General features: G+C 43.2%; 1 protein-coding gene across 1 annotated transcript in view; it reads right to left on the minus strand.

The window, feature by feature from the left end:
• Positions 1 to 13,484, minus strand: part of NHSL2 (NHS like 2) — a 229,236-nt gene that overhangs the window by 191,029 nt on the left and 24,723 nt on the right. The window lies entirely within an intron of this gene.

Consider the following 13,484-nt stretch of genomic DNA (forward strand, 5'->3'; position numbering starts at 1 on the left):
AGATATCCCACGCAGCAATTTTTTCACTGATATGTCTCCTAAAGCAAGGGACATAAAGGAAAGAATAAACAAGTGGGGCCTCATCAAAATAAGAAGCTTCTGCATGGCTAAAGAAAACATCAGCAAAATGAAAAGGGAGCCAACCCTATGGGAAAATATATTTGCTAAGGATACATCAGATAGAGGTTTGATCTCCAAGCTATATAAAGAACTCACTCGACTCCACTCCAAGAAGACAAACGATCCAATCAAAAAATAGGCAGACGCTTTTTCAAGGAGGAGATACAGAGGGCCCAGAGACATTTGAAAGGATGCTCAGCATCACTAGCCATCAAAGAAATGCAGATCAAAACCACCATGAGGTACCACCTCACACCGGTCAGAATGGCCATCATAAACAGATCCACAAACAGGTGCTGGCGAGGCTGTGGAGAAAAGGGAACACTAGTACACTGTTGGTGGGAATGCAGACTGGTGCAGCCACTGTGGAAAGCAGTGTGGAATTTCCTCTGAAAGCTGAAAATGGAACTGCCTTTGGATCCAGGGATTCCCCTGCTGGGACTATACCCTAAGAATCCCAAAACGCCAATTCAAAAGAACCTATGCACCCCAATGTTCATAGCAGCACAATTTACAATAGCCAAGTGTTGGAAGCAACCTAAATGCCCATCAGTAGATGATTGGATCAAAAAACTATGGTACATTTACACAATGGAATACTACGCAGCAGAAAGAAAAAAAGAACTACTAAACTTCGCGACAGCATGGATGGAACTCGAGAGCATTATACTAAGCGAAATAAGCCAGGGTGCGAAAGACAAATACCATATGATCTCACCTATAAGTGGAACCTAACCAACAACACAAAAATCCAAGGAAAATAAGACCAGCAACACTGAAAGGAAAAGAAACCAACATAGACAAGAAGGAAGGAGGTGGGGGGGGCAGGGGAAAAGGAAGGGAAGGGGAAAGTCAAGGAACATATAGCAAGGACTCATGGACAAAACCAAAGGGGAAGAGTTGAGGGAGGGGGCAAGTGAAAGTGGTGGGGGTAGGCAGAGACAAATGTATTAGAAAAAAATTAATTAATTAATTAAAAAAACAAAGAGCAGGGGAATTACAAGTCAGTCATTTGACTACTCACTTGCCAATATCCTCACCTTTCTAACACTGTTGTCCATCCCTTATATCCATCTTGCAAATCCCCAAGCTTTAAATTAATCTAAATGTCTACCCTTTCTGTTCCTACCCCAGGACTGCTAAGTGCTTCTTGGGGAAAACATCCAACCATGCAGATGGGAAGTGTTATAAATCCATGGTCTCAACTTCCAATGGGCTTTGCTGTGGTGGGCAACCCTTCTTTCAGTTCCCACTGGTCTCTCTCTTCCTTTGTCTACAGAGGATCTCTAAGCAACCTTGGCCTCCATTTTCATCCACAAACTTCTAATCCTGCCACATCCCACTCACCTGATTTCACAGAAAAAAGGAAGCCACCAGGCAGTAACATTCCATAAGGAAACATACAAGCTCACTCACCACATCCATACATTCCTTCTTCCCTATTGTAACTCCTCCTGCCTGAGACTGACTTCCTCTGCATCCCATCTCTTCCTGCCATCTCAGGGACCTCAAGCCTCAATTATTCCCTCTCTCACTTGTATCTGCCATCTCTCCCTCTCTACAGTCAGCCTCCTCCCAATCAGCACTGAAAGATGTCCTCCATTAACCCATAACCCTCACTCATCTGCTCTCACTTCCCTTTCACAGATAAACTTCCAGAAAGAGCTGTCTACTCTTGCTATCTCCTTTTCCTCACTCCCACTCTTCAAACCACTGTAGACTGACAGCCAGCCTTACCACTCCACTGAAACTATTGTCACAAGAATCTCCTCATAGCTAAATCCTACTGCAGTTTCTCAGACCTCTTACATCAGCCTCTCTGAAACATCGCCAGCATTGGCCACTGCTTCCATCTCGAAACATTCTCTCATCTTGGCATCAGTTACGTTGTGCCCTCCCCTGATTTTTCTCCTGTCTCTCTGGTTGCTCCTCGTTAGGCCCTATTCCCTCTGTCCATCCCACGAATGTTGAGGGTTCTCAGGGCTCACTCCTAGGCCTTCTTTTCTTCTCTACAAATTCTCCCTGCACAATCTCCAAGGTTTCAATTACAATCTAGAAGCTGATAGTTCTCAAATATATATTTCTAATTTTTTTATTTTATTGAATTTTAGAGAGAGGAAGAGGGGGAGAGAGAAAGATTTGTTGTTCCACTTATTTATGCATTCATTACTTGCTTCTTGTATGTGCCCTAAGGATTGAACCCGCAACTTTGGTGTATCGGGACGATGCTCTAACCAACTGAGCTACCCAGCAAGGGCTTCAAATATATATTTCTAGCCCAGATATCTCTGAGCCACAGACTCATATAGCCAGTTTGCACTTGAGTATTCCACAGACAGCCAAAAGTCAGCATACCTAAAATGGAACTCATTATTCCTATGAACACTTATCTTCTTTCTTCTTGTCTATAATAACAACCTACATTTCTTGAGCACTTCTCATGCTCCAGATATGATTTAAGCACTATATGAATTGTTTACTCAATTATTATAAGGAAGATAATATTAACAACTTTATTTTACAGGTAAGGGAACTGAATGAAGCATAGAGAGAGGTTAAGGAACTTGCCCAAGGTCACACAGCCAATCAGTGGCAGACCTGGGATTCAAACCCAGGCAGTCTTGCTTCAGAGCCACTGCTTTTAGCTGTCACACTATATTCCTTTCACTACTATCCACCTAGGCATCATTATTGACTCTTGACTTTCCTTTACTGTCCACATCTGTATATTTAGATCATCAGTCTAAATGTACCTCAAATCTATCCATTTCTCTTGAGCCCCATTACAACTATCTTAACCAGGTCACTAGTACTTATGGACTCCCGGCCTCCAATGTCATCCCTTCCTAACCTGTCTTCCATGCTGCTTCTACGGTGATGTTGCTGAAAGGCAAGTCTGATCCCAATGGCAAAGTATTCCATAGCTCTCCACCGCCTTCAGGATAATGGCTAAGCCCCTCCACATGACATTCATACTCCTTCACGATCTAGTCTCTGCCTGCCTCTCTAGGCTCAGATCTCTCTGCGTCCTTCTACTTCTTCAATTTTTACAACTTTCTTCCTTTCAACCTGCCTTCACCTGGCTAACACCTACTTATCCTTCAGTCCTCTGTTTATTTTATTTATTTGTATTTTTAATGTATAATATTTTGTTGATTATGTTATCACAGTTGTCCCATTTTTTCCCTCCCCTTACTTCCCCTCCGCTCTGCATTCCCCTCCCACCAGCATCCCCCCACCTTTAGTTCATGTCCATGGGTCGTACATATAAGTTCTTTGGTTTTTCCATTTCCTATACTATTCTTAACCTCTCTCTGCCTATTTTGTACCAACTATTTATGCTGCTTATTCCCTGTACCTTTTCCTCCATTCTCTACCTCCCCCTCCCTTCTGATCTCCATTTCTGTGAATCTGTTCCTGTTCTAGTTGTTTGTTTAGTTTGTTTTTGGTTTTGTTTAGGTTCAGTTGTTGATAGTTGTGAGTTTGTTGTCATTCTACTGTTCATAGTTTTTTATCTTCTTTTTTTAGATAAGTCCCTTTAACATTTCATATAGTTAGGGCTTGGTGATGATGAACTCCTTTAACTTGATCTTATCTGGGAAGAACTATATCTGTCCTTCCATTCTAAATGATAGCTTTGCTGGAAAGAGTAAACTTGGATGTTGGTTCTAGCCTTTCATGACTTTAAATACTTCTTGCCAGCCCTTTCTTATAAGGTTTCTTTTGAGAAATAAGCTGATAGTCTTATGGGAACTTCTTTGTACATAACTGTCTCCTTTTCCCTTGCTGCTTTTAAGATTCTCTCCTTAATCTTGGGTAACTTAATTATCATGTGCCTTGGTGTGTGCTTCCTTGGGTCCAACTTCTTTGGGACTCTCTGAGCTTTCTGGATCTCCTGGAAGTCTATTTCTTTTGCCAGATTGGGGAAGTTCTCTTTCATTGTTTTTTCAAGTAAGCTTTCAATTTCTTGCTCTTCTCTTCTCCTTCTGGCACCCTTATGGTTTGGATGTTGGAACGTTTAAAGTTGTCCCAGAGGTTCCTAAGTCTCTCCTCATTTTTTTTTTTTTCAATTCTTATTTCTTCACTCTGTTCTGGTTGAATGTTTATCTCTTCCTTCTGCTCCAGATCGTTGATTTGAGTCCCGGTTTCCTTCTCTTTACTATTGGTTCCCTGCGTATTTTTATTTTACTTTGCATAGCCTTCATTTTTTCCTCCATTTTGTGACCATACTCAACCATTTCTGTGAGCATCCTGGTTACCAGTGTTTTGAACTGTGCATCTGGCAGATTGGCTATCTTTTCATTGCTTAGAGCTCTGACCTGTTCTTTCATTTGGGCCATATTTGTCTGAGTGTGCCTGTTACGTCAGAAGGAGCAAAGCCTTAGGTATTCACTGGGGCGGGGCAAGTCACTTCACTCCGTTATGACACTGTGTGCGGGGGAGGGTCCAAGAGGGAACAATGCTACTTGCTTGGCCCTCAGCCAGCTTTCAGTCACTTCCTCTACTACCCACAAGCAAATTGAGCACTTCTAGTGCTGATTTTCAGGTGGGTGGGTTTATGTAGGTTCTAGGACCCTGTGGGTCTCTCCAAGGAACTCTCTTGTGAGGCTGGGATTTTTCTCCAATTTCTGCATCTCCCACAGATTTTTACAACCAGAGGTTTTGAGGCTTTCTTTTCCCTCACTGGAACCCTGGGTTGTACGGTCTGTCTCTCTCCCCAGCTGTTCCTCCCAGTTTATCCACACACAAATGTGGGACCGCCCAGTCTGCCAGCTGCCTCCTTGCCAGCCTGGTCCGCCAGCCACCACCTTGCCACACATCCTCTCTGCCCCGGCTGCCTGTCTCCTCCCCTCCTGCTGGTCTGGATGAATGTTTCTTCTTTAACTCCTTGGTTGTCAGACTTCCATACAGTTCGATTTTCTGGAAGTTTTGGTTATTTTTTGTTTTTAAATTAGTTGTTGTCCTTCCAGTTCTCTGTTTAGATGAGGGACTGACTACTCCTTAAGGAAGCCTACCTTAATGCCCCATATCTAGCTCAGGTGCCATCCCTTTATTACCATGTACTCACCCTTGTCAGAGCACTTCTTGGGCCCTGAATTGCTCACCTTAGTGCCCCGCTTAAGCCTGGTGCAGTTTGGTGAATGCTATGCATGTATAAACCATGCCAAAGCTTTTTCCCTTCCCTCGCCTTTCTCCAGGCTACACTCAGTGGTCTGCAGAAGTACCCTCAGGAGGCCAAGACCTGCCTGACACAGGTCCTGTGCTCAGAGGCCAAGGATGTGTTTCCTGGGATATCAGGCCAGTCTTTCCTTTTCAGAAGTAGGGCCAAAAGCCAGAGCCCTCCCTTTCCTCCTTTTCCTGGACTTGCTTTGCACTATGAATTTCAATTATCACTTGGTATCTAGAACTAGAGTCTAGCTATGTCTTAGACATTGACTTTTAATAGCCTCATGGGATCGATGGGAACACAATGGAAATAACAATGATTCACCCAGCCTATCTCTTCTCCCCTCACAAAACCCAGTCCCACCATTGTCAACTCAAGTGCCACTCAAGAAGAGGTAGCAGCAGCTCCATGATTATCTGAGAAATCATGCATGGGAGAAGAACTCTGTGGTCAAATGTCCTGTTGGGTTTTGAGTCCATAAGACACAGGCAGATGGAAACAAGTAGAGCAAAATGGGAACTTCCAAGGAGAAAGGGGCTCTGGTTGTGAAATGGGTGCAGAACGGGAGCAGACTGCCCTAACAGTCTAATCTAATGTGAAACAGGGATGAGTGAAACTCAGGTGGGCTTCCTCAACTCTGCTTATGCAATCTCTTCCTTCCAGAACTTTCTCAAGTAGAGGCAGGTCATGTAAACATGTTATATCACAATGGGTAAGTGGGCTGTGATGGTCACTAGCACTGTCTTCCCAATATCCCCAGCTCTGTGCCTTTTTGGACACATTGATAGATAGCCCATGTGGCCCATATTGGTTGGGTGGGGCCATATAATGAGTTCTTCAATGGCAGAGAAGTAAAATATGTCACTTCCAGGTTGAAACATTTCAATGCCAGTGTGAGGCCCTACAGAGCTTTCTTTCTGTTTGCTATGGTTACCAGCAAAGTTTGAAACAGTGACTTCTCTGACCACCTGAGTTTTGAGGTAAAGATATAAGGAGCAGAGCCTCCAGCTAACTCAATATAGACATGTAGTAAGAGCAAGAAATAAACCTTTGTTGTTAAGAGCCACTAAGATTCTACATTTTCTGTTACCACATCCCAACTTAGCTCATCCTGACTGATACATAAGCTAAATATTCTCTTTGGGGCTTATCATTATCAGGGAAGGGAAACCACAACCACGGACCTGAAAAGAAAGACAATTATTTATCAAAACAACCACAAAAAAAAACAGCTGACAGGGATGTCCAACCTGCAGCCCATGGGCCACATGCAGCCCAGTGTGGCTATGAATGCAGCCCAACACAAAACCATAAATTTACTTAAAACATTATGAGATTTTTTTGTGATTACATGTTGCAATGTATTTAACGTGTAGCCCAAGACAACTCTTCTTCCAGTGTGGCACAGAGACGCCAAAAGGTTGGACACCCCTGAGTCTTAACGCAATGGTAAATATAAGTTCTTCACAATGTTCTAGGTTGTTGTTTGAGTGGTGGGTTCTTTCATGTTTGTTATATTATTAAACCAACCAACCAACCAAACAAACAAACAAACAGGTAAATGAAGATAAAATGTTTTACCACAAGTGTGATGATCTTGGGATGCAACTAGCAATTCTAAAATAAAAAGCACAGTCCAAGAATCTAAAGTTGATGCAGTGAAGGACACAAGTCCTAAGAGGTTCTAAACCCTTTTGTCCAAGCCCTTCCTGGCCTAGCTCTGACCCAGCAGTCCTGATTTCTCTTCCCCTTGTTCTCTATCCATAGCTACAGCCCTCTCTCTTGAGTTCCCTAATCGCTAAGAACAAGAGTCCTACATCCTGGTTCTCCACAAGGGCTCCCAGGTTCTCTGCCTGCTCCCAAAGGAAGGTGCTGTGTGTGCCTGGTGCCCAACCACCTGTAAATCCTCGACTTTCTTCTAGGGGAAGAGATCCTAACAGGAGAGGGTGTGGATTTGGGGGCCAAACTGATGTGGGTTTGAATTCCAGTAACACAATTTACTTGCTATATGATCTTAGATAAGTCATTTTGTCTCTCTGAGCCTCAGTGTCTTCATCTTTAAAATAGGAATGATAATACTTAGAACTCAAAGGGTTGCTATAAGCATTCTATGAGTGAGACCACCAGCAGAAATACACCAGGACACAGTGGGTACTGAATAGTCATTGCTTCCCTTTTACGTTCTGGGTTTTCCTCTTTTCAAAATGGCAACTGACACACACTAGAACTCTAATCTTCTTTTTTCTCTTGTTTTTATTTTCTTTCCAGTTCAAACTGCCCCTACCACACACACACCACCATCACCACTATCACTACCAGTGGATACCTTCATTCAAATTTGTTTCTTATTCACTGTAGTTTATGGGCTTTAAATTTTTATTTTGTTCATTTTTATTTGTTTCTTTTAAAAAGCATCCCCTTTTTACAAAGAAAATAACCTGTAGATCTCCACTATACAATACAGGACCAAAACTGTTCATGGCAGGCCCTGAAATATCTCTCTGGGATTCCCCAATGCACAGTGCATCATACATTAAAAACCCTTGAGCTTCTTGCCCCTCCCAGCTCTATAGAATGTCAAGACTGGCAGGCTCCTTAGAGGTCACCTGCCTAACAGTCTGAATAGGAAACAGATCCAGGAATTCAGAGACCTGTTGGTTCCTGAGGCTGGAAAGAATCCTTAAGTTCACCTAAGCCCCAGGGTGGCAGACAGGTCATCAATGCAGAGCAAGGACTGAGCCAGGCCTCCAAATCCCATCTGTAGGCTTTGGGAGTACAGCCTGCCTCCCACCATGCCCAAGAAGAAGGACATCATGTAATCAAGCTTTAAGAGCTTGAGAACCCAGGTTCAAAGCCCAGCTCAGACAACTAGTACAGTACCTGTGTGGCCTAAGGCAAATCACTTCCTGTCTCTGTATTTTTCTTCCTCTTTCCGTTTTTCCCTATGTAAAAGGGGGTGATGATATGGACCTCATATAAGCTGTATATAACTGCAAAGGCTTTACCTCTGTAAAAAACTTGCAGTGACACTTGGCTTCAGAATTTCTAGGGGGGACACAGACAACAGCGATGAGAAGGAAGAGGGGCTCCTTATGCCTTTTTCCATTACCTGGGAGGCTTACTTTCTCTGTAGAACCCTGGTTCCTTCTTATGAGAAGCCTCTAGCCTCTCACAAATCCCTTAGGCTTTTCCTAGGAGGCTGATTCCCAGTTGGGACTGTATGGCTAAGGCTCACCCCTTCCTGCTTCCCATCCCCCTTTTGTTCCACTTGCCCTGAAGTACACAGCCTGGAGGACTGCCTTGTTGGCCTTTGGGCGAGGGGCAGGGTGAGGGGAAGTTTGGTAACATGTGACTGAGTTGAGCCCATCAGTACCTGTTTGCACCACTAATGCAAACTCCTGCCCTGAGGCCCTGGAAACACTGAGCTGTGAAGTATACCTCAGTCAGAACTGGCTCTGCCTGGAACCAACCGGTCAGTGGCCAGACATTCATTTTATTTCCAGTTTTCCACAACTCCCTTCCCATCTAATGAGCTATGCAGGCAACAGGTTGCACATTTAGTTAGCAATCATACTCAGACACAAACTGCTACTTTGGACTGTGTACATTTGGTTTAATAAAAGTACTACAGCTATTGTTTGCATATTTCCAAAGTCTGGAAACCACTTTAACAGGGCAAAAGATCCCTCAGACCTCCTAGGTCACTCATTGCTGCTGACCTCCCAGTCAGCAGAAGAGGGCTGCTCTCTGGAATGAGGTCCGAAGAGCAAGCAGCTATTGTTATTGTTTTGAACTAAAAATCATTAGGAAAATGTTCATTCCTATCATAAACAAAAATATTGACAAGGACATGTTAGAGAGCCTGAAGAACCCCAACACCCCAGGACTACTGTTATATGTGTCCAGAAGGAGCTGGCACAGTGGTGTGTGTAGTGGGTGATATGTATGTGTTGGTGAACGTGTGGATGTGTATGTAGGCATGCGTGTCCATTATCAAAGAGCTCTCCTGAAAAAACAATAAAAGGTCCTACCAGCTAAATCTTTACCAAACAGCTGGAAGGGCACCTTTAAAGAACTCCAAGTGGAGGCTTCCTTCAGTTGTCACTGAAGTATGTGTTGACACATCCAAGGATTCTGTGGTTTCAATACCAGTTAAGAATGGATACCATCCACCCACGTGTTCAAGCACAAAACCTAGCAGTCATCCTCTTTTCTCCTTACTCTCCACATCCAATCCACCAGAAAATCCTGTCTGCTTTACTCTAAAATATATCTCACATCCCTCCACTTCTCCCCACCTCCACTGCCATCAATGTGTTTCAGTCACTATCTCCTCTGACCCTGACCGAGTCTCCTCAATGGTCTCCCTGCTTGCACCCTTGCTGCTCCACAGTCCATTCTCTACACAGCAGTCAGGGCCATTGTTCAAAAACGTGGATCATATGCCCCTTTTCCTCTCACAACTGATCTTATAGAAGCACATGTTTGAAGTGAAACCTCCACCAACCTGGATCACAGAGTATGAAGAACAGAGCACTCTCTACTGGATCCAACTTGGACAGTCTCCAAGAGTAAGAATTTGAAACTGTCTGTTTTTGCAGTGTTACTTAGCCTATCCTGACTGATACACTGACTTCATGCACATTTTGGGGGAGCAGGCATTGTGGCTTTAGCTAATTTCTAAAGAAATCTTGGACCCTGAAGGATTCTCTTAACCTGTTTTAGGAGAAGGGAGCTGGCTGAATGAGGCACGATTCTCAGAGGGCACCATGAACAGGCTTGATGGTGCATGCCTCAGGCAGGAGCATCATATTAATGAAGTAAGTCAAACAGACAGACTGCTCAGCAGTCAAGCAATCTGTACCAAGACCAGGATAGAGGACAGGACTTGGTCCTGGGGTCGGGGGGAACTAGAGTACAAAGCAGGGTGACTGCATAGAATATAGGAGTAGAAATCAACATGGCGGGTGGCAGGGAAGGAGAACGAAGAGGAAGAGAAGAGGAAACTACTTGGAGGCATCACAGATCTCCAAGGGTTTCTTTTAAAGCTGCTTATCACACATCAAATTGTCAGCAAGAATACCCAGGGACCAATGTAGAACCCCAACTATTGTCACAGGTTCTCCAGCTCCTGGGTCTGCTGAAGCTGATGGGATATTCCCTGTGCCTGCCAGGACTGGCTCTGTGGAGAGGATGGTGAACCAAGTTGGCCTGAGTGAACCTGCCTGAGATCAGCTGGGTGGAAGTAGAGAGGGAAGAAATGAAGAGGGACTTGTATGATCGTAACAGCTGACAGCTATCTAGAGTTTTCATGTGCTAGGCACAGTGGCAAATATATTACATGTATACTCTCTCCATCATCTTCATAAGGTTAGTACTATTTCATCTCCACTTAGAGACATTAAGTAACATTAAGTACAGTCATACAGCTAGTAAAAGTCAGAGGCCTGATTTCAAACAGGATGTCTCCTCCCCAACCCATACCTTTAACCACTTTATTTTCCCTTCCTCCTACTCCTTGAATTTATATATTTGTTTCCCTTTCTCCTGGTTTCTCATTCCATCCATTTCCTGACACCTGTTCAATTTCTTCTCCCCATACTCCTCTACTTGAAGTGAAAAAAAAATAGAGTGCAACTTGAGTTGACATCCATTGTGAATTTTTTGGTCATCCATCTTTAGGCTCAATATCTCATCATTTTAGCTTTCCATACATTGATCACTGACAGGTGACCCTTGTCTATAACCATAGCATACACTGGACACATCTGGGACCAGTATATGACAGCAAAGAAGCAGAAAGGTTTTTGGATAGGGTGACCCTCACTGGAAAAAGAGATAGTGCAGCTCTCTGTGCACAGACAACAGATCTAGGTACAGGGATCAGGTACTTAGGAGCTCTAAATACTCCTGGAGGGGATCTGGTTGTAAACTTGTGGAGGTGCAAGTTTGTAGAAAGGAGGCTAAGGCTTTCCTGGAAGCATAGGCTTTAAGGTTTGGGAAACAGTTGGTGTGTGGGGGAGAAGTCCTAGCATTGATTTTCTCTGATTATTTTTAACTATTTGGGATGGACCTTTCTAGATAGTCAGTTCTGGTGTCATAGAAAAGAAAGAGCATGGGGTTGTTCTTAGAATAATAAGATTCTGGTCTAGCTTTGCCACTTACTGGCTTCCCAGCATTAGGCAAGCCATGAGAACCTCTCTGTTACTCAGTTTCCTCATCTGCAAAATGAGGGCAAAGGTTCTATACCTTCTTGACAGGGATGATTTGGAGTGAAGATAAAAAAGCTTTAGGACATCTGCAAGGCACCTCAAACTCAATAGCACTGATTCCTCTCCTGAAGCTGCCCATGCTCCACTATTCTTTACTCAATGAAGACCACCATCCTAACACTATCACTTAGGCCAGAGACCCTGTGTCTTCCTTAACTGAAAACTGTCTCAAAAACCTCCTCAATTTCTTTGGCATCTGTGAATCTGTCCACCTCCTCTCCAGAGTCTTCATCACCACCCGTCTCAAAAACACTGTTTTTTCTCCCTCAGGCTACAGTAATACTCTCCTAACTGGTTCTGCTCTGGCCCATCCCCCTCCAGTCCATTCTCTGTACGGGAGCCAGCTAAGCATTTTGAATCAAAATCAGATCATGTTACTTCTCTGCTTCGGTGGCTTCCTGTTGTTCTTAGGATAAAATCTTAGGACTTTTTCCACAGCCCACAAGACCCTGGGGGTTTGGTCACCTTCATACAACTGTCCCTCACCTAGTGCTGTTCTTTCTCTTGTTCCCTTGTGTTTCACCACACTTGCCTCCTTGCACTTCTTAGAATCCACCACACTCCCTCCTTCCATACAGGGTTTGCACGGGGTGTTCTTGCTGTCTGGAATAGTCTTCCTAAACCCTTTCTAGCTCCAGGCACATTCTTGATTGTTAATTTCTCCAGAAAAGATTTTCACAGTCTGCCAAGATTAGGTCAATTCTTTATATTATTTATTTTTTATATTAACATGTTAAATTTTACTTTCTTATATGGTCAGATATTAAGTTATTCAGATTTACAGTACTGAACTGGTTAAATAGAATTTCTTTAAAACATGAATGAAGTCCTGTTCTGAGTTTTATTCCAAGTGCTATGTTCCTTTTGGTCAGTACCATGGCTCTATTTCTCCCTAATCCCCTAGTGGCCACGCTAGCAGCTGGCCACTATTGATTTTCTGTGACCGAGGTCATTCCTGAGATTTTTACCCATTTCCATTAGAGGGGTGGGGCTGTAAGAGCTTGATGCCACCTCTGTCATACATTTAACCCTTATGTTTGACAGTTCACACTGGAATCAAAAGTGAATTAATGGAAGTAAAAGTGAGACACCATTAGGTAAGTCTCCTTGTAAGGAGCCTCAAGCATTGCTTCGGTATCAGTATCACCTGCCATTTTCTCTAATTGCCTGTGTGGGCTACTTGGCACCTTTGGTGCTCATATTTGGAAAGAGGGGGGCTGCTGCAGCTGCCACTGCTATTGCAACAGTCCTCTATTTTTCATTTTAAGTTACTTTTTGTGATTACTTGAATAATGTCTGCCTCTCCTACTAGGTTATTAATTTCCTGAAGGTAAAGGCCATAGCCATTTTTGCTCACCATGGTGTCTCCAAGCACCTGACACAGTTCCTGGCACATATTAAGTGTTCAACCAATATTGATTGAATGAATAAGTGAACGTGGATATCCTTGATAAAGAGTAAAGAAGTATACAAAACTAATCAGTGCTGCATAAATGGACAAGCTGATCTTAAAATCCATGTAGAAACCCAAGGGACCCAGCATAGCCCAAACAATCTTGAAAATGAAAAACAAAGTTGGAGGAAAAATACTTTGCAATTCCAAAACTTACTACAAACGTATAATGATCAAAGCAGCGTAGCACTGGCATAAAGACACACATATAGATCAATGTAATAGAATCGAGAGTCCGGAAATAAATTGATAAATAAACGGTGTCAATAACATTCAATGGGGAAAGAGTAATCTCTTCAACAAAAGATACTGGGACAACTGGATTTCCACATGCAAAAGAATGAAATTGGACCATTACATTACCTCACACCATAGAAAAAAGATAACTCAAAATGGATCAAAAACCTAAATGTAAGAGCTCAGCTATAAAACTCTTAGAAGGAAACACAGATGTAAATCTGACTGCCTTTGG

Source organism: Pteronotus mesoamericanus, unplaced genomic scaffold (assembly GCF_021234165.1).
Source record: "Pteronotus mesoamericanus isolate MK-2021 breed Mesoamerican mustached bat unplaced genomic scaffold, CSHL_Meso_final contig_55, whole genome shotgun sequence".
NCBI lineage: Eukaryota > Metazoa > Chordata > Mammalia > Chiroptera > Mormoopidae > Pteronotus > Pteronotus mesoamericanus.